Source organism: Podarcis filfolensis, assembly GCF_964270895.1.
Source record: "Podarcis filfolensis genome assembly, chromosome: 4".
NCBI lineage: Eukaryota > Metazoa > Chordata > Lepidosauria > Squamata > Lacertidae > Podarcis > Podarcis filfolensis.
Genome location: NC_139607.1, coordinates 95,206,090 through 95,231,997, shown reverse-complemented (window position 1 = coordinate 95,231,997; position 25,908 = coordinate 95,206,090). Strand labels below are relative to the sequence as shown.

Sequence of the window (25,908 nt, the reverse complement as noted above, 5' to 3'; positions counted from 1 at the left end):
AAAAAGCAAGGGATAGTATGCAGATGACCAAAAATAGCTTTAGCACATGGGTAGGCAAACTAAGGGACGCGGGTGGCGCTGTGGGTTAAACCACAGAACCTAGGACTTGCCAATCAGAAGGTCGGCGGTTCGAATCCCCCCAATGGAGTGAGCTCCCGTTGCTCAGTCCCTACTCCTGCCAACCTAGCAGTTCGAAAGCACGTCAGAGTACAAGTAGATAAATAGGTACCACTCCAGCAGGAAGGTAAACAGCGTTTCCGTGCGCTGCTCTGGTTCGCCAGAAGCGGCTTAGTCATGCTGGGCACATGACCCAGAAGCTGTACACCTGCTCCCTTGGCCCATAAAGCGAGATGAGCGCCGCAACCCCAGAGTCGGTCACAACTGGACCTAATGGTCAGGGGTCCCTTTACAGGCAAACTAAGGCCTGGGGGCCAGATCTGGCCCAATTGCCTTCTAAATCCAGCCCACAGACAGTCCGGGAATCAGCCTGTTTTTACATGAGTAGAATGTGTCCTTTTATTTAAAATGCATCTCTGGATTATTTGTGTGGCCTGCCTGGTGTTTTTACATGAGTAGAACACGTGCTTTTATTTAAAATGCATCTCTGGGTTATTTGTGGGGCATAGGAATTCATTCATTTTTTCCCCTTCAAAATATAGTCCGGCCCCCCACAAGGTCTGAGGGACAGTGGACCGGCCCCTGCTGAAAAAGTTTGTTGACCCCTGCTTTATGTAATGAGACAAGAATCTCATATTTCTATTCAGACCAGGTCTCTCCATAGTTTTCAGTTTAGAAATAAGTTGTAATTCAGCAACTTCTCTTTCAAGTCTATTCCTGAAATTCTTTTGTAATAAGACAGCTGCTTTGAGATCCTGTATTGAATGTCCTGGGAGATTGAAGTGTTCTCCTACTGGTTTCTCTGTCTTGTGATTCCCGATGTCAGATTTGTGTCCATTTATCTTTGGCATAGTAGGGTTTAGCCTGTTTGTCCAATATATATAGCACTGTTTGCAAAGCAACAGAAAACCCCTATCTGCATTTCCAATGATTCGGAGGTGGGCTTCAAACACCTGTAACAGCAACCGTGCTCTCTTTCTTCTCAGCAAGAATAAAAGTCATAATTTAAAAATGGTTAACGAGCCCAACCATTGCAGTCAATCCCAATTTGTAGTTTCTCCCACTTCTGCCCACACCGTGGAGCTATTGTGCTTGGAATATTGCTTGTTGAGAGGAGATGGTTCTGTTTTTGTTTTGCATTTGCCCGTCGCTTTGGTCTGAGCCCAACATTGGCCTTCCTCCTTACTGAAAAGTCAGAAGGGATGGACGATTTAGGCGACAACTACAGTGCTATGTGGAAACACTGCTTGTCTTGCTAAATCTCTTCTTTCCCTCTTTTGTCTTTGAAATTCCTCCGATACGTCCACCTGACAAAGGACTTCCCAAATTAATCTGGATCATTTCAATTTAGGAACCGGTGCAACTTTCGGCACCGATCCTAATCATGTTTAGCACATCCTGGGTAGGGATTGGTTTTCTCGTTTCCCCTTTTCCCAGTCTTAAACTCAGCACACATTTCTGCAACAAACTGCGGTTTAAAGATCTACATAATGAAAATTCGCCCGCAATTTCGTGTGAATTTCTCCAAATAAACCCATTTTTTTGTATGCAGTTTTGACTAACATGCCCATTTGTGCAAGGGACGTGGGTGGCACTGTGGGTTAAACCACAGAGCCTAGGACTTGCCGATCAGAAGGTCAGCAGTTCGAATCCCCGCGACAGGGTGACCTCCCGTTGCTCGGTCTCTGCTCCTGCCAACCTAGCAGTTCGAAAGCACGTCAAAGTGCAAGTAGATAAATAGGTACCACTCCGGCGGGAAGGTAAACGGCGTTTCCGTGTGCTGCTCTGGTTTGCCAGAAGTGGCTTAGTTATGCTGGTCACATGACCCGGAAGCTGTATGCCGGCTCCCTCGGCCAGTAAAGTTTTAAATAAAACAAATAATAAATAGAATAGCTGTAGTGTTTCCCTTTTTTGAGGGGAGTGTAGGATTTGTCCTTTTTATTGTAGGGTTGGATGATTATTTTTTGTTGCTGTTTTGTATATAGGGGTTTGTTTGTTTTTTGGCCTTTGTTTTCCGTCAGTTTTGTTCCTTCGCATATTATCCCATTTTGCGAATTCCACTTGGGACAAACAAAGGCAGCAAATGAGTGCCATAAATAAGGATTTGTTTATTTCTATTCATGAATCGCTTCCCGTGAAAGGTCTCAGAGCGATTTCACAGTAAAGGTGTTGGCAATAAAAGCAATGACTCAATTTCATTTCTAAAAACAATTACAACATTTCATTTTTTGGGGGGGGACACACTTCTATTTACATTTATCTATTTATACTTTTCACGTTTATACATTTCACTGATTTTATACATTTCAATAATTTCACGATCACATTGACATTTCCAAACTTGTCTTCATTCCCCCTCTTTCTACGGTTCCTTAAATTCATTTTTAATATCTTCTGCATATCCAAATTAACTTAATTTACTCATCTTCTTCAAAAATATTCTCTTATGAAGCTGCAGGTTATTACAATAATCCTGCCAATGTTTTTTATCTGTTTATAATTGATCGGTAAATATTCAATAAACCATTTCCATTCTTTCGTGTAAAAAAACCTGTTATCTTGATTTCTTATTCTTCCGGTAAGTTTTGCAATTTATGTATGCTCCATAAAGGGGGGACGGGACACTTCTTTATATGAAAATAATTTTAAATCTAATACTGATTCGGACTAGGATAACAATGGTATTAAAAAAAATAAGTAAAATAAGAGACCAGCTGGGTCAGGCCAAGGGCCCTTCTAGTCCAGCATCCTATTCTCAAAATGGCCAAACAGTTGTCTTTGAGAAACCAGCAAGCAGGATTCGAACACAAGACCATCTCTCCCCTGCTGCAGTTTCCAGCAACTGGGATTCAGCAGCACTGCTGCCTCTGTGGAGACAGAGCTTCTTTCTTCTTCTTTGGCGATCCCTCATAGGCGAGTAAAATTGTCTTCCATAAACACGGTTTTAACAGTGAGTCCGTAAGTGACTGTGGAGGCCAGTTCTGGATCCACACATCCTTCCACAGTGGGGACACAGGTTTCCGGGCGGGAGCTGATCACCGTGAGGGTTTCCCAAGCCTGCCTTCCTCTTAGCGCGTTTCTCCCTTGCATCCTGAGTTTGTGTGTCTTCAAAGCCCATGACACCTTTGGTAAAGGCTGTTCTCCAACTGGAGCGCTCGCAGGCGAGTGTTTCCCAGTTGTCGGTGTTTATACTACATTTTTAAAGCTATGGTTAAAGCTATGGTTTTCCCAGTAGTGATGTATGGTTAAAGCTATGGTTTTCCCAGTAGTGATGTATGGAAGTGAGAGCTGGAGCATAAAGATCACCAAAGAATTGATGCTTTTGAATTATGGTGCTGGAGGAGACTCTTGAGAGTCCCATGGACTGCAAGAAGATCAAACCTCTCCATTATTAAGGAAATCAGCCCTGAGTGCTCACTTAAAGGACAGATCCTGAAGCTGAGGCTCCAGTACTTTGGCCACCTCATGAGAAGAGAAGACTCCCTGGAAAAGACCCTTATGTTGGGAAAGATGGAGGGCACAAGGAGAAGGGGACGACAGAGGACGAGATGGCTGGACAGTGTTCTCAAAGCTACCAGCATGAGTTTGGCCAAACTGCGGGAGGCAGTGGAAGACAGGAGTGCCTGGCGTGCTCTGGTCCATGGGGTCACGAAGAGTCGGAAACGACTAAACGACTAAACAACAACAACAACAACAACATGAAAAGTATTTTCTTCTTTTGTCTTTTGTCTTAAACCTCTTTTGTTGACCACCAGCATTACACTTTCCATTTTTAAGTTCGGAACAGAGTACAGTGGTACCTCGGGTTACATATGCTTCAGGTTACAGACGCTTCAGGTTACAGACTCTGCTAACCCAGAAATAGTACCTCGGGTGAAGAACTTTGCTTCAGGATGAGAACAGAAATCGTGCTCTGGCGGCGCGGTGGCAGCAGGAGGCCCCATTAGCTAAAGTGGTGCTTCAGGTTAATAACAGTTTCAGGTTAAGAACGGACCTCCAGAACGAATTAAGTACTTAACCCGAGGTACCACTGTAGTTGCTTTGGAAGACGATCATCAGGCATCCGCACAACATGACCAGTCTAGCGAAGTTGATGCTGAAGAATCATTGCTTCAACAATGGTGATCTTTGCTTCTTCCAGTACACTGGCATTAGTTCGCATGTCTTCCCAAGTGATGTGTAAAATTTTTCAGAGACACCGTTGATGGAATCTTTCGAGGAGTTGGAGATGGCGTTTATAAGTGATCCATGTTTCACAAGCATACAATCAGGTTGGTAGTACAATAGCTTTGCAAACAAACACTTTGGTTTCCCTGCGAATGTCCCGGTCCTCAAACACTCTGCACTTCCATCGGGAGAAAGCCGCACTCGCAAAGCAGAGCCACCTTGGTGAGGAAACATCAATAGCCAGAATGCCTCTGAATGTCAGTTGCTGGGAACCACAAGCAGTCAGTGGCATAGCAAAGTCAGGTGGTGTCAGGAGTACGTGCAGGAGCCAGGCCCTGTGACCAGTAGGGCTTCGCAGGACTGGGGCCTTCCTAAGTTTATTCTGGAGAGGCAAGGCGCGGCCGCACAGGTGAGGCCGCTTGGTAACTCACAGCACCTGGTGGCAAGAGCCGGGAAGGGATATAAAAAGGTCAGCATTTTTCCTTGGCTCTTTGCCACAGCAACATACTTCCTGCCTTGCTGTGTTTGGCTTCATGCTTCCTGATCCTCAGACCTCAGTTTCTTGACTCCTTGCTTCTCGACCCTCAGACCCTTGACTTCGTGACTCCTTGCTTCTCGACCCTCGGACCCTTGACTTTGTGACTCCCTGCTTCTTGACCCTTGGACCCCTGGCTTCTGGACTCTCATTCCTGCTCCTACCCCGCCATCTTGCCCCCGGTCCCAATGTCCTCAGCTGGGAGTTTGATCGCCTGTAGACCGGACTGTGACAGGTGGTACCCCTTGCAGATTTTTTTTATCACCTTCATCTGGTTTTCAGAGAGAAAATTTTTCAGAGAAATAATAAAAAGTGATATTAAATTATTATCAGAAATGCATAATATATTGTTGGAATGGGAAACCAAGGATAAAGAGGTCAAATGTATTATGATAAAGTGGGCAAAAAACATGGGACATAATATTCAGATGACAGATTGGGAAAGATTATGGAAGAGAAATATAAAAGTCACGGCCTGTACTTCACTTAAAGATAACTACATGAAAATGAGGTATAGATGGTATTTAACACTGGTTAAACTGGCAAAAATGTATAAAACAAGAGAAAACAAGTGTTGGAAGTGTAGAGAAGCAGAAAGTACATTTTATCAAATGTGGTGGCAATGCAAGGTTATTAAAAGTTTATGGGAAATGATCTATAATGAATTGAGAAAAATGTTTAAAATGACCTTTGTCAAAAAACCAGAAGCTTTTTTATTAGGTATCACAGGAATGGATAATATACCTAAAAAATATAAGAATCTGTTCATGTACGCTATACTGGATATTGCTAGCCCAACACTGGAACGAAGAACAAGTCCCCACGAAAGAAGATTGGCATATCAAATTAATGGCGTATGCTGAAATGGCCTAATTAACTAGGAAACTTAGAAATGACAACAAATATATATAAAAAAAGAATGGACAATGTTTATTGCATATGTACAATAGCACTGTAAAGAAGTTAATACATTAGCAGGATTTTTAAAACACTTGTAAGATTGTGGAGAATGTTTAAATTTGGAGGTAATCAGAGATGAAGACTTTATTGACATGCATAAATTAAGATAACACAAAGGAACCAGGGGAGGGAAGTTGAAGGGGTTCAAGTAATCCCAAAATGTGGATTTAATACAATGTGAATACAGTTGTTTCAAATCGGGCCCTGCCCAATGAGTTTCCAATGAGCCTCTGTCTGGCCACTGCGAGACCAGGACTCTGTGCTGGATAGCCCTTTGGCCTGATCCTGATCACATGCTTACAAGTGGGTTTTCCCTGCTCTCTGCACTTCCAGTAGCACCTGTTGGCAGATCAGCCACACCATTGGGAAGGACCCAGGAGTCCTGCTGGGCTCAGCTACGGAACCAGGAAACCTCATTGTCCAAAACTGCCAGGACCTAAGAAGGAGCAGGCTTTGCAAAAGTCGGCACCTAGCTTTTTGTTGTTGTTGAGTAGTCGTTTAGTCGTGTCCGACTCTTCATGATCCCATGGACCAGAGCACGCCAGGCACTTCTGTCTTCCATTGCCTCCCGCAGTTTGATCAAACTCATGTTGGTAGCTTTGAGAACACTGTCCAACCATCTCGTCCTCTGCCGTCCCCTTCTCCTTGTGCCCTCCATCTTTCCCCACATCAGGGTCTTTTCCAGGGAGTCTTCTGTTCTCATGAGGTGGCCAAAGTATTGGAGCCTCAGCTTCAGGGTCTGTCCTTCAAGTGAGCACTCAGGGCTGATTTCGTTCAGAATGGATACGTTTGAACATCTTGCAGTCCATGGGACTCTCAAGAGCCTCCTCCAGCACCATAATTCAAAAGCATCAATTCTTTGGCGATCAGCCTTCTTTATGGTCCAGCTCTCACTTTTACTTTTCCCAAAAGAAGTTGGGTCGTGGAAACGGCACTTGCGAGTCCGGCTCCTGCCCCCTTTCTTGTCTCGTTCGGTAATCTCTCTCTGCTCGGCCCCTCCTCCCGGCTAAGACGGATCAGTGTGCATGAATGGGAGGCTGTTGGAGTGAGTCAGGTACTGTGCAAAGCAGCTCTTGACAGCGAGCGAATGGGAAGGAAGCAGAGAGAGCTGGTGGGGAAGGGAAAACTGACAGCCAGGCGATGCACTCATTCGCCATCTGAACTGAACTCTGCTTGCACCGAGATCTCGCTGAGAACTGGACTTTGGGTTTCTTTTGAGAAATGCCCATCAGCTGTGGACTCAGAAAGGAAGTTTCCATGCACCACTAAGGTAAGCTGCTAGCAGGCAGACCCAAGTCTAGAGCTGGCCAGTACAGTTCGTCTGGATTTCCATTTTAATTCATAGGGATTTTCTCAAAAGCCTCTTAGAGCTGCTGAGATTTCATCGCAGGCTTTCTCTTGTTCCCACAGACTGGCTGAGTGTTACGGTTGTTTCTCTTTGTGGGTGGTTGTTGTTGTTGTTGCCTTTGTGTGTATGTAGGGTGGATGAGACAGTCACTTTTGGGAGTCTATCCCAAACAGCAAACAGATAAAAAGAAAAGCAAAAAAAAGATTTCTGTGGTCAAACAGTGAGATGTTTTACCGTTGCCTTCCCTGATCTAAGAGGCAGACCCCCCACCCCCAAAAAATCTCTTGTAATTAGAGTTGTGGCTCAATTAAATACATTGTAGTTGAGTGATCAAATGAGTTTTAGTTAATCAATTGAGTCGTAGAACCACCAGATTTGCATACAGGTGAAAGCAGCAGTTCTGAAGCAAGATGCGTACATTGTTTTTAAAGTGATGCATTGCCCTTAAGCGTCAAAAGCATTGCCTCCTGTTTGATGGGAAAGGAAAACTTCTAAAATTGTCCTTGCCGTCCACTTTTGGGGGGATTTAATAAAACATGTCTGCTTCTTGGTTAATCAGAGACGCCTTTTTCACTGATTACGGCTGCAATCCTATACATAGACCTTCCCCATGGAACTCAACAAGGCTTTATTTTGAAAAGGCGTGTAGGGTTGCACGGCAATTTATCTCAATTAGTTAACCAATTAAGCGATTAGACATTCCATTCCTGCTTGCAAAGTTGCTGTAGGAGAAGGGGGGCCACAACTTATTGATTGTGAGAAGCAGTGGCGTAGCGTGGGTTGTCAGCACCCGGGGCAAGGCAAGTAATTTGCGCCCCATAACCCATGGATTTGTGCCCCATAACCCATGGATTTGTGCCCCCTAACCCGTGGATTTGCGCCCCCTAACCCCCAGATGCTGTGCCCGGTGCGGCCGGCCCCCCCTGCACCCCCCACGCTACGCCACTGGTGAGAAGCATCCCACCATCTTCACTAAATTCTCTGCCCTCTGCCCATCCCAGGTGCCAGATTTACCTTCTTAAATCTCACGCTGCTTCATCAACATCCATAAAATTGACGCCACAAACAATAACTGGGTTGTTTGAGACACTGAGTTGGCCCGTGAGGTTGGGTTAGGAACAAAAAAGTGCCCAGTCTGTTGTCGCTGTAGATTTGCGTTCCATGGTGTTTGATGTTGGCTGTGACTCGAGATCTTGCAGAACATTTTAGGCTACCTTTGAATTGTTGCAACCGCAAACGCTCCGTTCCTCACTAGCCTACAAAAACACACACACACAAAACAACAACAACAACAACACACAAAGTGTTTTCTCTGCCCCACAAGCCTAGATCAATGGGTTTATGTCATGCAAGGGTAGATCTCGAACAAATTGGGAGAAGCCTTTTGAAAGCACTTTGATAAAGGGAACTGTTACCTGTGAGGGTTGAAGATCTTCAAGATGAGACTGGGCGGTAATCTGGTGGTGATCTACTGCTGGATTTCCTACACTGAGCGAGGACTTGGATTAGATGGTCCTCCAATTCGATACCTAGTTTTTTTAGCGTTCAGATAGAGTAGAAGGGATCAGGCAGCAGTATCGCCATGTTTGTTTGTCTGCCACCCCCTCACAAAACTGTAGCCAGTGTGGCTCACAAGAGGCAATGATGGCCATCAATTTGGATTGGACAAACGCATGAATGGTAAATGTACTGTAAAAGATAAAGGCAACTATGGGGTGCGGTGCTCATGTTGCTTTCAGGCCGAGGGAGCCGACATTTGTCCACAGACAGCTTTCTGGGTCATGTGGCCAGCATGACTAAACAGTTTCTGGTGCAACAGGACTCCGTGGTGGAAACCAGAGTGCATGGAAACGCCATTTACCTTCCCACCGCAGTGGTACCTATTTATCTACTTGCACTGGCCTGCTTTTGAAATGCTAGGTTGGCAGGAGCTGGGACAGAGCAATGGGAGCTCACTCCGTCGTGGGGATTTGAACCGCTGACCTTCCGATTGGCAAGCCCAAGAGGCTGAGTGCTTTAGACCACAGCGCCACCCGTGTCCGTAAGTGAGGAGAACCTACTGGGTGTGTGGGTGGCAGGCAGGCCAACTTTAGGGAGAAACCTACCCACATAACTCCTTCAGTTAGAAGAGAGGACTGTTTGACTAGGTAAAAAGGTAAAGGTAAAGGACAGGTGACCTGCTGTGGATGATGGTACGGCCCGGCGAGAGATTTACACCCTGGACGGTTAAGTCCAGTCAAAGGCGACTATGGAGTTGCAGCACTCATCTTGCTTTCAGGCTGAGGGAGCTGGCATTTGTCCACAGACAGCTTTCCAGATCATGTGGCCAGCAGGACTAAACCGCTTCTGGCGCAATGAAACACCGTGACGGAAACCAGAGTGCATGGAAACGCCGTTTACCTTCCTGCCACAGTGGTACCTATTTATATACTTGCACTGGCATGCTTTCAGATTGCTAGGTTGGCAGGAGCCTGGACAGAGCAATGGGAGCTCACCTTGTCACGGGGATTCGAACCTCCAACCTTCTGATTAGCAGGCCCAAGAGGCTCAGTGGTTTAGACCACAGAGCCACCCGCATCTCTTGCATGAAGACTGCACTATCGAGGCCTACTAGATACATTGGATATACTCTGCCATCAAAGTATGGAGTTAAAAGAGGAAAGAGACAGATTCATGGAGGAAAGGGCCACCAGTGGCTACTAGTCACGGTGGTTATTGCTCTTCCTTCACAGCAATGCTTCTGAATACCAGTTGCTGGAAACCACAGGAAGGGAGAGAGGGTCCTGTGCTCAGATCCTGCTGCTGTTCTCCCATAGGCATCTAGCTGGTTAGAGTGAGAACGGGATCCTGGACTGGATGGTCTACTGGCCTGCTTAAGCAAGCCTATTTTTATGTTCTTATCAAAAGAAGAACATAGAACAATAAAAAAAATATCAAGAACACTTAAATAACAATCGTCTTCTTAATCATTACAGAAAATAAATCCATAAAACATCATATAAAACATGGGTAGGCAAACTAAGGCCTAGGGGCCGGATCCAGCCCAATCGCCTTCTCAATCTGGCCTGCCCACAGTCCGGGAATCAGCGTGTTTTTACATGAGTAGAATGTGTGCTTTTGTTTAAAATGCGTCTCTGGGTTATTTGTGGGGCATAGGAATTTGTTTTTGTTTTTTTCAAAATATAGTCTGGCCCCCCCCCACATGGTCTGAGGGACAGTGGACCGGCCCCCTGCTGAAAAAGTTTGCTGACCCCTGATATAAAAGAACACAAAGAAGCTGATCTAATTTAGCAGCCTCAAACTAAACAGTTTGATAAGAATGCCTGGTGCAGAAATAAAAGGGTGGTATACAAAACAGGGGGCCAAGAAAGAGTCGCTATACCAAAAAGGCGTTTCCACAAAGAACATAAGGAGAGCTTCCTGGATCACACCACTGACCCACCTGGCTCAGCATCCTGTTCTCAAAGGGGCCGACCGGATGCCTGGATTTGAGCACAAAAGCAACTCTCCCCTCCTGTTGTTTCTAGCAATGGGTTTGCGGAAGCATCGCTGCCTCTAACTGCGCTGGCTATCAGCCTTCAGTAGCCGACAGGCGTTCACCACAATTTACTTACATGCACTGGGTGGTGGCTACGTCTATCGCCTGGCATCCTGGCGAATGGCACGGTTTTGGGTCTTCTGCAAGAGGGCCTTGAAATAAACCCAGAGCTTGGGTTCACTTGCCAGGAAGGAAGGAAGGAGAGAGAGAGAGATAAAGAAGGAAGGAAGGAAGGAAGGAAGGAAGGAAGGAAGGAAGGAAGGAAGGATAGAGAGAAGGAAAGAAGGAAGGAAAGAGAGAAAGAAAGAAGGAAAGAAGGAAAGAAAGAGAGAGAGAGAAAGAAAGAAGTAAAGAAGGAAGGAAAGAGAGAGAGAGAGAAAGAAAGAAGGAAGGAAGGAAAGAGAGAGAGAGAGAGAAAGAAAGAAGGAAAGAAGGAAGGAAAGAGAGAGAGAAAGAAAGAAAGAAGGAAGGAAGGAAAGAGAGAGAGAGAGAGAGAGAAGTAAAGAAGGAAGGAAAGAGAGAGAGAAAGAAGGAAAGAAGGAAGGAAAGATTCTCAGGACAGTTGGAGAGAGAAACCCATTGTATCTACCCAAGCATTTCACACGACAACTTTGCAAGGACGGCACGGGATCCTGGCGTTTTCTTTTCTTTTTTTTTTAAATTATATTTTATTGGTTTTCCATACATTTATACCACATTACAATTTGTATTAAACTTTTCGGTTTTTTGACTTCCTTCGGCTTCTCTGCCAATCATTCAAATTCTAATTTCTTTAAATACACATTTCCAAATTTTAGTATTGCCTTTATACCTACCCCCCTCTTATATTTTGCTTTTTTACAATATTTCTTATTCTGTTACAGAGCTTCTCTAAATGCCACTAACGTTATTCCGTTATCACTTATACATTCCCAGTATTCTGCTAATTTTCCCCAGTCCTCGATGAATTTTTGATCTCGTTGATATCTAATCTTCCCAGTCAGTTTATCAAGTTCTGCATAGTGCATCAGCTTCGTTCTCCATTCCTCCAACGTTGGTATTTGTTCTTGTTTCCATTTCTGGAGTTAGTAGTATTCTTGCCGCTGTTACTGCATATTGGAAAATTTTGTAGTCCTTTCTATTTATTTCATTACCAACAATTCCTAAGAGAAAAGCCTCTGGTTTGTTAACAAATGTATATTTCAACATTTTTTTCAACTCATTATATATCAACTCCCAGAAGCTTTTCACTTTCTTGCATTCCCACCACATATGAAAAAATGTACCATCTTTTTCTTTACATTTCCAACATTTCTTACATGTTTTGTACATTTTCAAGTTTTTCTGGTGTAATATACCATCTATATATCATTTTCATAACATTTTCCTTTAATGCAGTACATGCAGTAAATTTAATACTATCATTCCATAGTTTTATCCGATCGTTAAATTGTATATTATGTCCAATATCTCTGGCCCATTTTATCATAACTGATTTAACTTCTTCATCCTTTGTATGCCATTCCAACAATATCTTATACATTTTGGATAGGATTTTATATTCATTATTTATTATTTCTATTTGAAATTTAGAATCCTTCTCTGCATATCCATATTCTTTAAGATCTTTTTTAAACATTTCATTTATTTGGAAATAATGTAGCCAATCATACACAAACTCTTTCACTTCTTCATAGGGTTTCATTTTCCATTTCCCCCCTTCTTTAGTAATCAAATTTCCATATGTAATCCAATTCTTTCTCATATTAATTTTTTTAACAGTCATGACCTCTAACGGAGACAACCAGTGTGGAGTTTTTGATTCCAGTAGGTTTTTATACCTCTCCCATATTTCTATTAACGATCCTCGGAAAATGTGGTTTTCAAAACCTCTGTGGATTTTCTTCTTTCCAGCCCATAAATACGTGTGCCATCCAAATCTATTATCAAATTCTTCCAAATCCAACAACTCTGTATTTTCTAATTTTATCCATTCCTTTAACCAACAGAGACATGAGGCTTCATAGTACAATTTCAAGTCTGGCAAGGCGAAGTCTCCTCTTTCTTTTGCATCAGTTAGTAACTTAAATTGAATTCTTGGCTTCTTTCCCTGCCAGATATACCTTGAAATCACTCTTTGCCATTCTTTAAAAACCCCAGTCCCCTTGATTATTGGAATCATTTGATACAAAAACAATAGTTTTGGCAACACGCTCATCTTTATCGTTGAAATCCTTCCCCAAAATGACAATTTCATTCGTCCCCACACATCCAGATCTTTCTTTATCCCATTCCACACTGGTATGTAATTATTCTGGTATAAATCTATATTCTTGGGGGTTATCCAAATACCTAAATATTTCACCTTTTTCACCACCTCTATGCCAGCTTGTTGCTGTATATTTTCTATCTTATCTAGGTCCATATTCTTAACAATTATTTTAGTCTTTTTCTTATTCAGTATAAATCCTGCCACTTGGCCAAATCTCTCTACCTCCATAAGTATATTTTTCATACTTTCCAAAGGATCTTCCACCGTTATGACCAGGTCATCGGCAAAGGCTTTCACCTTATATTCATTCCGGCCTCCTGCAACCCCTTTTATTGCCTCATTTTCTCTTAGTGATTTTAGAAAAACCTCCAGTACCATGATGAATAACAATGGTGAAAGTGGACATCCCTGTCGCGTGCCTTTAGATATCCCTATTTCCTCCGTGATCACATTGTTTACAATTAATTTAGCTTTCTGCTCAGTATAGATTGCTTTTATTCCATTAAGAAATTCCTTCCCTACCTCCATATGTTCTAAGCTTTTTAGCATGAAGTCCCAAGATACGTTGTCGAAGGCCTTTTCTGCGTCGACAAATATTAACATAGCTTGTTTCTCATTTCTGGCAGTCAGATATTCCAAAATATTAATTATATTCCTTACATTATCTCTCATCTGTCTGCCAGGTAGGAAACCCGCTTGATCCTTATGTATAATATCTTGCAGTATTTTTTTTATCCTTTTCGCTAAAATACTTGCAAAAATTTTATAGTCTGTATTAAGTAGTGAAATAGGCCTATAGTTTTTTACTTGTGTTAAGTCAGAGTCTTGTTTCGGGATAAATGTGATAAATGCTTCCTTCCATGTTTCTGGAATTTCTCTTTCTTTAAGGATATTGTCCATAACTTCTTTCAAAGGCAATGGCAGGATGTGTTTCATCTCTTTAAAATATCTTGCTGTAAATCCATCAGGTCCTGGAGCTTTCCCTTTTTAAAGTTCTTTTATAGTCTCTTTTATTTCATCCATTTCAATTGGGGTGTTCAGCCTATCTCTTTTTTCTGTCGGGATCTTCTGCACCATTTTTTCTTTTAAGTATATTTCTATTTTCCTCATATTGTTCTTCTCTGTTCTTTTATATAAATGTCTGTAAAAGTCCAAGAATCCTGGGATCCTGGCGTTTTCTGTGCATCTGCTTTTAATCAGGTCAGAACAACTTCCGAACAAGAAGGCGGCAGAATCCATTTGCTGGGAGAAATCCAGAGCTTTTGTTTTGCCCCAATGGAAGCTATAAGAACTGGCATTCTTCTGGATAGTACAGGACAGACGGCCTGTAAATACAGACATTCTGTTTGGAAGTTTAGTGGTGTGCTAAAAGTGGGAGGTGGGAATTTCAAGGGGAAAGTGGTAGGTCTCAGGTGCTGGTGATCGTGGAGTCTTTTGCACCAATGGAGAAGATATTTAAACCTGAACCTGAACAATAATAGTAGGGGACTTTTGCAGGGGCAGTGAATAGGAATTTTCCTTTTATGAACGTCATTAAGACTGTAATGCTAAGCATATCTGCGAGGGGGAAAGGCACATTTGGCTATAGAGAGCACTGCAACCTTTACTTATCTTCAGATCCAAACAATAAATGTTTATTTATATGCTTATATATAAGTTTATTTATTAATAAACATTTCTACGTTGCCCTTCATCTGAGAATATATACCATATTTTTTGCTCTATAAGACTCACTTTTTCCCTCCTAAAAAGTAAGGGGAAATGTGTGTGTGTCTTATGGGGCGAATGCAGGCTGTGCAGCTATCCCAGAAGCCAGAACAGCAAGAGGGGTTGCTGCTTTCACTGCGCAGCGATCCCTCTTGCTGTTCTGGCTTCTGAGATTCAGAATATTTTTTTTCTTGTTTTCCTCCTCCAAAAACTAGGTGCGTCTTGTGGTCTGGTGTGTCTTATAGAGCGAAAAATACGGTAATCACAAAAATACACAACCCATCAGTTCATAATAATAATAATAATAATAATAATAATACTTTATTATTTATACCCTACCCATCTGGCTGGGCCTCCCCAGCCACTCTGGGCGGACCCCAACAAAATATCAAAATACAGTAATGCACCAAACATTAAAAGCTTCCCTAAACAGGGCTGCCTTCAGATGTCTTCTAAAAATCTGGTAGTTGTTGTTCTCTTTGACATCTGGTGGGAGGGCGTTCCACAGGGAGGGCGCTACCACCGAGAAGGCCCTCTGCCTGGTTCCCTGTAACTTTGGCTTCTCGCAGGGAGGGAATCGCCAGAAGGCCCTCGGCGCTGGACCTCAGTGCCCGGGCAGAACGATGCGAGTGGAGACGTTCCTTCAGATATAGTGGACCGAGGCAGTTTAAGTTAAGTTCTCTACACCATTCTGAGATTTCCCTTTTAAAAAGCCTTTGTGATAATTCACCAGCACTTTAGAGCAAAGTGCTCCTGATATACAATTTTTTGTGTGCAATTTTGCCTGATCTGCACTTTTTTTTTTGCAAAGCAATGTCCCCTCATATAATGCAGCTTTTGTTGCTATTTCCATTCATCTTTCCATTTTTACATGCAGCTAGTATACGCATTTTCATACATAGCACCGGGACTGGAAAACTGCATTACAAAATTCAGATGAGTGTGCTGTGAGCCACCCAGCCAGATTGGTGATATATTATTATTATTATTATTATTATTATTATTATTATTATTATTATTATTATTAATGTGCTTTGGTTCTCAAATTAGGAAGGTTCACCTTTTAAAGCTAGCTGAAATTCTCCTCCATCCCTATTTATTTGTAGGATTTATCCCAGGGCAGTTCACCCCTCTACCTCTGGCTGACTCAGAATTTGAACACATGTCTCCAAGGGAGTGTCCCCAAATTCCCAGGTGTCTGCAACAGCTACTCAAGATGACAAGACAGTTTGGGGATGCCATATGGCCCTGTTGGGCCGATTTTGCCCTGATTGAAGCCATGCCAGCCTCTACCCATTTGGAATATTAGTTGGCGTGGATCCCTAGCTTTTATTAAAACGGGAGAGGGAGCAAGTATCTAGTGGTTTAGTATTTTAAACCCTTGTCTGTCTGCACTGGCACTCAATGTAAGGCAGCTCTCTGTGTTCCATTGTGTGAGTGCCTGGAGGCGGTTGGAGGATGGATGGCGGCTAACAGATTGAGGTTGAATCCTGACAAGACAGAAGTACTGTTTTGGGGGGGACAGGAGGTGGGCGGGTGTGGGGGATTCCCTGGTCCTGAATGGGGTAACTGTGCCCCCAAAGGACCAGGTGCGCAGCCTGGGAGTCATTCTGGACTCACAGCTGTCCATGGAGGCACAGGTTAATTCTATGTCCAGGTAACCTGTCTATCAGCTCCATCTGGTACGCAGGATGAGACCTTATCTGCCCATGGACTGTCTCGCCAGAGTGGTGCATGCTCTGGTTATCTCTCGCTTGGACTACTGCAATGCGCTCTATGTGGGGCTACCTTTGAAGGTGACCCGGAAACTGCAATTAATCCAGAATGCGGTAGCTAGACTGGTGACTGGGAGTGGCCACAGGGACCACATAAGATCTGCATTTAATGTCTGATGCTGTATTGTTTTTAATATTCAGTTGGAAGCCGCCCAGAGTGTCTGGGGAAACCCAGCCAGATGGGCGGGGTATAAATAAATTATTATTATTATTATTATTATTATTATTATTATTATTATTATTATTCCATTGTAGCCCATTGAAGGGGAAAGAAATGTAACTTCTGTAGAGTTCCTTTTTCTCGTTGTTGGTAGTGGTTACCAGCTGGGAGCCAGAGAGAGGTTCTGCTGCATAGATTCCCCGGAAGACAAACCTTTGAAAGTTCTCCAGGCCGACATACATCTTGGGGTGGTGAATTTCGATACGATACAATACGCTATCTTTATTGTCATTGTCCCATACAGAACAACGAAATTGAAAAATCTACACCAGACATTCAAAAACCAACAAGCCTGCTATCCCAGCTATCCCAACCTGCTTAGCCCCCTAAAAACTCTGATACCTCATTTTTAAATACAATATACTCCCGTAGAGACTCCTTACACTGCGTTTAAAACCAAAATCACATTTGGGTAGAAATTGTTTCTCAGGCGGCTAGTCCTGGTCTTTATAACCCTGTACCTTCTTCCAGAAGGCAGAAGCTGAAAGAGATCATTTCCGGGGTACGCACTATCCTGCACTATCTCTGCAGCTTTCTTATGGCACCTGGAAGCATAGATTTGATCCAAGGTGGGAAGAGGGAACCCAATTATTCTCTCCGCAGTCTTTCCAACCCTGGACAGCATTGTTTTTCGTGAGGCACAGTGCGAAGGAACAGGGTTCTGTTCTCCCCATCCTGTCCATCTCCTCTTCTCTGTCTCGTGCTTGCTAACTTGTGACTTCACAATCGCCGGGTTACCATGGAACGGATTATTCTGCCGTGAACGAAAGCCTTTTTTGGCTCACCCGCTTCCAAAGCCTTTTCAAGGGCTGCGGAGGCTGGCTAGGGAGGAAGGGGGGGGGACTACTCAGGAGTAAGGATCGGCAGATCTATTGATTTTGGTTTCCGGTTTTTGCAGTGATCGGATCTGTTCTTCACATCACTTTGTTATTTGCTGTTGCTGTTAAATGCTGAAAGTTAATCAACAGTACAGTGGTACCTCGGGTTACATACGCTTCAGGTTACAGACTCTGCTAACCCAGAAATAGTACCTCGGGTTAAGAACTTTGCTACAAGATGAGAACAGAAATCGTGCTCCGGCGACGCAGCAGCAGCAGGAGGCCCCATTAGCTAAAGTGGTGCTTCAGGTTAAGAACAGTTTCAGGTTAAGAACGGACCTCCGGAACGAATTAAATACTTAACCTGAGGTACCACTGTATAGTGGGAATATCTCCTGCAATTCACATTTTTATCTTCAATTTTCCCTAATATACACTTCTTCTTTTTTGCAAAGCCATTTCTGCAAATATGATGCATTTATGTACATTATATTCACAAATATATGCATTTTTGTGGACACTTTGCCTCAGTATATGCACTCTTGTACATACTGCTAGGCTGGACTTCCCTGAGTCGAGTTACCGTATTTTCCCATGTATAAGATGATTTTTGTGCTTAGAAAAAAATAGTCAAAAATTGGGGGCTGCCTTATACATGGATGGTGAATGCCCAGGTTTGGGCTTTGGCTCTGGCCCTATTTCTTAATTTTGGGTTCAAAAAAAATAGAGGTCATCTTATACATGGGGGCATCTTATACACGGGAAAATACGGTATATTTCCCAGTTCTTTAATGAAACCCACCTATCATCGAAAGAGCATCTTTAGCTCCCTCAGCAGGGGTTGTGGTAGAGCATCTGTCTTCTACATCGATCTGTTTTCTCTCCTGCCTCCCCCCCCTCCGCCATTTCCAGGCTGGATTAAATGGCCGTTTTGGCTGCCCTCAGCGACGGGGATTATGTCCTGAAGGAAATTATGTCCTCACATTACACAACGCCTCTTGACAGACCACCTCTGAGTTTCTCTTCTTGGCCTGGGAACAGGCAGCTATTAAACTTTCATCGGGTGTTTAAGCGACTGCCGTTGCTCCCCTGTGGAAAAACACCAAATTTTTCACTGTCCAGCTATAGTTTAGGGCCCCACTCTCTTGATGCCCCCCCCCAAAATTAAAGAAAACTGGATATACATTTCCAAAATATAAGATAAAAAGCATATAAAATAAAACCTACATGCAGCAATAGTGTTTTGTGTTGTGTAGGCTCCTGTGATGTAAGACATGGGCCCTGCCTGCTAGCCTGCTCCCTAAAACATCACTGGTTTGCTCCTTTCTATATATAGGGACGTGGGTGGCGCTGTGGGTTAAACCACAGAGCCTAGGACTTGCCGATCAGAAAGTTGGCGGTTTGAATCCCCGCAACAGGGTGAGCTCCCGTTGCTTGGTCCCTACTCCTGCCAACCTAGCAGTTCGAAAGCACATCCAAGTGCAAGTAGATAAATAGGTACCACTCTGGCGGGAAGGTAAATGGCGTTTCCGTGCACTGCTCTGGTTCGCCAGAAGGGGCTTAGTTATGCTGGCCACATGACCCGGAAGCTGTACGCTGGCTCCCTCGGCCAGTAAAGCGAGATGAGCGCCACAACCCCAGAGTCGTCCATGACTGGACCTAATGGTCAGGGGTCCCTTTACCTTTATATATAGGGTGCCTACATTCTGCATGGACTAGCTGCATGGCAACATGTGCAAATGGCTTTCTATACCTATTAGGTCCATAAATCACCATATAGCATATATTCAGCACAAAAAAACAGTGACCATTTGTTGTTGACAAAGGACAGCTGGACATATGAAGGCCCCTGTTACCTTCAGTAGCTTAGGGCCTCATCAAACCTAAATGCGGCCTTGACTGTGGTAGTGGCAAAGGTGGGGGCTGAAGATTTGGCTGCCCCAAGATGCAAATGGCTCAGTGGGTCAGTGCGTTTGGCTGTGAACCAGAAGGTAGATAGTTCGAGACCACCCAGGGATGGCTGTGGGCAGGAATACTCCACTGAAGAGAGTAAGGCTAGATGACTGTCAGGGTCTCTTCCAACTCTATTTATTTATTTTATTTATTTATTGAATTCATATACTGCCCTATGCCCGGGTTGGGTGGGTCTCGGGGCGGTTCACGGAATAAAATCAAGATATAAAACCACAAAATACCTACCGTATTTTTCGCTCTATAGGACGCACTTTTTCCCCTTCAAAAATGAAGGGGAAATGTGTGTGCGTCCTATGGAGCGAAGACGCCATAGCCCTGCGACCCTCTCCCGGCTGGAGAGGTGACGCGTGCCTATGGCAGGAGCCTCCATAGGCGCGCGTCACCTCTCCACCCGGGAGAGCGCGCGCGGGGCTAAAGCAGCCCCCCGCAACCCTCTCCCGGCTGGAGAGGTGACGCGCGCCTGTGGCAGGAGCCTCCATAGCCGCGCGTCACCTCACCAGTCGGGAGAGCGCGTGCGGGGCTAAAGAAGCCATAGCCCCGCGACCCTCTCCCAGTTGGAGAAGTGACGCGTGACTATGGCAGCAGCCTCTCCGCTGCGCCTTTCCGCTGCTCCCTGACCTGCTCTTTGGGGCTGGTGGTGGGCTTCCCCCCGCCAGCCCCAAAGCGCAGGTCGAAAGGAACCTTCCAAGGTAGCCGCCTGAATGCACCTTAAACGGCACCTTGTTTTAGAGCGGGAAAACAAGAGGGGGAAAATTCTCCCACTCTCTGCGCAGCGCCTCCTGCCACTTCGCTGAAGGGGCACTGGGCAGAGAGCGGAATAATTTTTTTCCCTTGTTCTCCCCCCTCTAAAACAAGGTGCGTCCTATTGTCCGGTGCGTCCTATGGTGCGAAAAATACGGTAATAAAAATTAAAACAACAACCCAATAAACTCCTCCCCTAAAAAAAGTCACATTCTAAAAGAGTGTTGGATGTCAATAAGATCAACCAAAGGCCTGGTTAAAAAGGAATGTTTTTGCCTGGTGCCTAAAGGTGTGTAATGAAGGCGCCAGGCAAACTTTCCTGGGGAGAGCATTCCACAGACAGGGAGCCACTGCAGAGAAGGCCCTGTTCTTGTGTCCAGACCTTTCAAGGAGGAGGCACACGAAGGAGGGCCTCAGAAGATGATCCCAGGGACTGGGTAGGTTCATATGAAAAGAGGCGGTCCAGAGCCATTTAAGACTTTATAGGTCAAAACTCTACAGTTCTGTGATTCCATATTGGACAAGATTTGCCACACACAGGTCAACCTGTCCTAGAGAGGTGGGTGAGAGGCATCTGAAGTCCCTAGCTGGGAGTTCCTTAGGCTTCCAGTTCCAGGAATCGAAGGGTCCATAAAGTTTCTGCGCCTGTCAACGTGCACTTTGTTCTGCAAATAGACACAGTGCCCTGCAAGCAATCTCAGAGGAATGTGGCTTATTTAGGTCACAGGCACAGCATTCCCAGCCCTGCGGAGAGCTCCACAGCAAGGAGACTTGCTGCTGGAAGACTGGGCGAAACTCTGGGGCTTGCACAGAGCAAGGGACCTCCAGATTCCCAGACTATCCCTGTATCTCGGACCAGCTCCATCTGGTATGCAGGCTGAGACCTTACCTGCCTGCGGACTGTCTCAGCAGAGTGGTGCATGCCCTGGTTATCTCCCGCTTGGACTACTGCAATGCCCTCTCCGTGGGGCTACTTTTGAAGGTGATCCAGAAACTACAACTAATCCAAAATGCACCAACAAGACTGGTGACTGGAGGCGGCCGCCAAGACCATATAACACTGGTCCTGAAAGATCTGTATTGGCTCCCAGTACGTTTCGGAGCACAATTCAAAGTGTTGGTGCTGACCTTTCAAGCCCTAAATGGCCTTGGTCCTGTATACCTGAAGGAGCGTCTCCATCTCTATCATTCAGCCTGGACACTGAAGTCCAGCTCCGAGGGCCTTCTGGCGGTTCCCTCCCTGCAAGAAGTGAGGTTACAGGGAACCAGGCAGAGGGCCTTCTAGGTAGTGGCACCCACCTTGTAGAACGCCCTCACTTCCGATGTCAAGAAAATAAAGAACTATCTGACTTTTAGAAAACATCTGAAGTATTGGAAGACACAAGAGTTACCCACCCTGGAAGAGTGGCAGATGAAGGTGACGGATTATATGAAATTGGCGGAAATGACTGGCAGAATCCGAGACCTGGAAGAAGAGTTGGTGGAAGAAGACTGGAAGAAATTTAAAGACTATCTGCAGAAACACTGTAAAATTAATGAATGTTAAAATGATGTTGGATTGAAAATAAGTGGCATTAGCAACAAAGTTAACAAGAGTATGCAAAACTGAATTGATAATGGATGAAAATATAGAGTTATAATATGTTAAGATACAGAGTTAAGATAAACGAAAGAGGGTAAGGATTTGCTGATTTGATTACTTAAATGGGAATACAAAAAGGGGAGGTGTGAGGAGGCCAAGGAAATAAGATAATGAGTTAGGGTTACAAAAAATGGATTTGTTTTTATTCTTCTTTTTTCTTTTTCATGTATTTTTCTATGTTTTTTTTGTATTTCTTTCTTTTTATATGACCTTTTTAAATTTATGTTTTTGTAAAACTTCAATAAATATCTTTTTAAAAAAAAAATAGAAAACATCTGAAGGCAGCCCTGTTTAGGGAAGTTTTCAATGTTTGATGTTTTATTGTGTTTTTAATATTCTGTTGGAAGCCACCCAGAGTGGCTGGGGAGGCCCGGCCAGATGGTCGGGGTATAAGCAATAAATTGTTGTTGTTGTTACCAACTCTGTGCTGACCTCCCTGTCCTTTAAGTTTAGACCAGGCATCCCCAACCTGCGGCCCTCCAGATGTTTTGGCCTACAACTCCCATGATCCCTAGCTAACAGGAGCAGTGGTCAGGGTTGATGGGAATTGTAGTCCCCAAATTGCTGGAGGGCCGAAGGTTGGGGATGCCTGGTTTAGACTGATATGTCTTAGGTTGCATCCTGTTCACAGAGTCCTCTTCACACTTCCCTCAACACTCAAGACTGTGTGCTTCTGGGGAAAGCCCCATGAGAGCATTGCCTCAAGATATCATCCTCTTGGCTTTAACTGAGGTGCGGGCAGCTGGGGAGGCTGCATAGTGCAGACCACAGGTGAGGTAGTTTGTAGAATGAAGGAAAAGACACTCCCAAACGCCCCTTGGCCACCTCAAAAGTAAGGTGTGTGCATCAAAACTCTGCACCCCACCCACAAGTTTTTCGCTGAAATTTCCTCCTCCCTCCCTTGGATGAATTTTCAAGAGCAATTCCTATTTCTCATTAATTGATGGAGCATGGGAGGAGAATTTTCCAGCATGGCAATAGGAAACCAAATATATATATATACTCCTAGCCAGCAAATATTTTGAATTGAAATCTCTTTCGAAATGGTGTGTGTGCAAAATTGTTGTTGTTGTTTAGACGTTTAGTTGTGTCCGACTCTTCGTGACCCCCTGGACCAGAGCACACCAGGCACTCCTGTCTTCCACTGCCTCCCGCAGTTCATGCTAGTAGCTTCGAGAACACTGTCCCACCATCTCATCCTCTGTCGTCCCCTTCTCCTTGTGCCCTCCATCTTTCCCAACATCAGGGTCTTTTCCAGGGAGTCTTCTCTTCTCCTGAGGTGGCCAAAGTATTGGAGCCTCAGCTTCAGGATCTGTCCTTCCAGTGAGCACTCAGGGCTGATTTCCTTCAGAATGGATCGGTTTGATCTTCTTGCAGTCCATGGGACTCTCAAGAGTCTCCTCCAGCACCATAATTCAAAAGCATCCATTCTTCGGCGCTCAGCCATCTTTATGGTCCATCTCTCACTTCCATACATCACTACTGGGAAAACCATAGCTTTAACTGCTTTTTAAGATGCTGTCTAGGTTTGTCATTGCTTTTCTCCCAAGAAGCAGGCATCTTTTAATTTTGTGACTGCTGTCACCAACTGCAGTGATCAAGGAGCCCAAGAAAGTCAAATCTCTCACTGCCTCCATTTCTTCCCCTTCTATTTGCCAGGAGGTGATGGGCCCAGTGGCCATGATCATCTTAGTGTGCAAAATTAGGAGCAGATTTACTGGTATAAGTTCAGCAAAATCACCTGGTAGATCCCCTCCTGGACTGTACCACTTCAGACAGCACATGGGGGGGGGGGACTGCAGATCAGAAATCTCCCTATGGAAGAAAAGGAGAGGGTGGAAGGTCAGAGAAAACAGCGCTAGTCTAGCCGTCTTCTGAATGTGTTCATTTCCTACATCCTCCTTTTTTAAGGGAGACTTTTCCTCTGCAAACGTGGCTGCCCTTGGGATGATCTTACATCGTTGAGGGCTCAGTTGGACTGATCTTCTGAATAAGCCTTTTTATTTTATTTTAGATAGAGCACCAGGCCCAAATTTCAAGGGATGTGAATCCTGGTAGCATCTGCTATCAGGCTTTCCTCATGCTGAAACAATTAAACCCGTTTGTGTTGCTAAATGATCTCCTCTCTGATTCAGACACAATAGCCTGCAAACAAAAGGAAATCACCTGGCCTGTCCCTTTGCGGCCAACCTGTATCGAATTCCTTGGCAACCTTACAAAACTGGCTAGACAAAAAAGCCAAAAGCAAGAGGAGAAGGCCATACTATTCACGCTCCCCCCCCCCCTTCTCTCCAGCATATTGTTCTGAGGTTCAGAAATTAGGGACTGATCCATTGTGCTTTCTCTGAGAGGGCTGAAAAATTGATGTGCGTTTCCTGATGGGTCTAGTCAGAACCCGCATGAAACTTTGATAACATACCTGTCTGTGTGTCGCAGGTGGCACTAAACTGGGAAGAGTTGCAAAGAGCAGAAAGCAGAGAGCAACAGGATAGAATTCCACATGGAGCAATGAAACACCCTGGGCTGGATCCAGACTGAAGCTGCGATCCTGTACACGCTTGACTGAGTCTCATCGAATTCCTTGTGAGGAAACAAGCAGAGCAATTCCTATGTATATTTGCTCAAAAGTAAGACCCACTGTAAGGGACGTGAGTGGCGCTGTGGGTTAAACCACAGAGCCTAGGGCTTGCCGATCAGAAGGTCGGAGGTTCGAATCCCCGCGATGGGGTGAGCTCCCGTTGCTCAGTCCCTGCTCCTGCCAACCTAGCAGTTCGAAAGCACGTCAAAGTGCAAGTAGATAAATAGGTATGGCTCCGGCAGGAAGTTAAACGGCGTTTCTGTGCGCTGCTTTGGTTCACCAGAAGTGGCTTAGTCATGCTGGCCACATGACCCGGAAGCTGTACGCCGGCTCCCTCAGCCAATAAAGCAAGATGAGCGTGCAACCTCAGAGTTGTCCGCAACTGGACCTAATGGTCAGGGGTCCCTTTACATTTACCTTTACCTTTAAGACCCACTGTGTTCTATGGGGCTCACTTTCAGATATATCAGTTTTCACTCTCTTCATTTCATATTTCCCCAATCTTAAGTGTTCCTGAAGCAACTGGCTATTTTTAAAAATCCTTGTGGAAATCCCTCGGCATTTTTGCATGACGTTCTCATATCAAGCACTCTGGATTTGTGAAAGGGTTAACTCCCTAGACTTTTCTTCTCTAAAAATGTTCTGCAAGGCAGCGGGTAAAGGTAAAGGGACTCCTGACCATTAGGTCCAGTCGCGGATGACTCTGGGGTTGCGGCGCTCATCTCGCTTTACTGGCCGAGGGAGCCAGCATACAGCTTCCGGATCATGTGGCCAGCATGACTAAGCCGCTTCTGGCGAACCAGAGCAGCTCACGGAAACGCCATTTATCTTCCTGCCAGAGTGGTATCTATTTATCTACTTGCACTTTTGATGTGCTTTCGAACTGCTAGGTTGACAGGAGCAGGGACCGAACAACGGGAGCTCAACCTGTCCCGGGGATTCAAACCGCTGACCTTCTGATCAGCAAGTCCTAGGCTCAGTGGTTTAACCCATAGCGCCACCCGCGTCCCAAGGCAGCGGGTACTTTGCCCGATAGGGCAGGAAAGCTCGCAAATATATTATTGAATGTAGAGTTGCCAACTTCTTCTTCTTTTAAAGTGTTCATCGCTCTTGTGCCTTACACAGCAGTTCGATCTGCCCTGAAAAAGCTTCAGCTGCTCAAGCTGTTTTTAAAGGCAGAGGAGCAGCCAGGGTATTTAGTCAGTTGGCAACCACCATGGGAATCCAGCCTTGGGGAGGGGAGAGGGGGAAACTGTTATGTACTGAAGTTCTCACCCTGGGCCAGCAGGGGGATACTGTAGATAGTTATGCAAATAAGGGATCGAAAGTGACGTTCAGTGATTGGGTAGTTTTAGAAAGTTGTTACTGTTGCTTTGTAGTTGAGCTCTATATAAGCAGGCTGACTGAACCCTTCGGTTCAGTTCTGTTCTGGCCTGTGAATAAACAAGAGCTGTTTGAAGAATCGCTGTGTCGTCTAATATGTTCACCCACAACTTAACAGAAACGAACCAGAAACACTCTGGTCATCAACCTGCAC

General features: G+C 44.7%; 1 protein-coding gene across 1 annotated transcript in view; it reads left to right on the top strand.

Moving 5' to 3' along the window:
• Positions 1-6,756: 6,756 nt before the first annotated feature.
• The window catches only part of MYO7A (myosin VIIA), a 159,473-nt gene continuing 140,321 nt past the window's right edge, over positions 6,757-25,908 (top strand). Inside the window, exon 1 of the mRNA XM_083609483.1 lies at positions 6,757-7,049. The gene's annotated coding sequence lies outside the window, so the exon portion shown is untranslated. The remainder of the gene's footprint in view (positions 7,050-25,908) is intronic.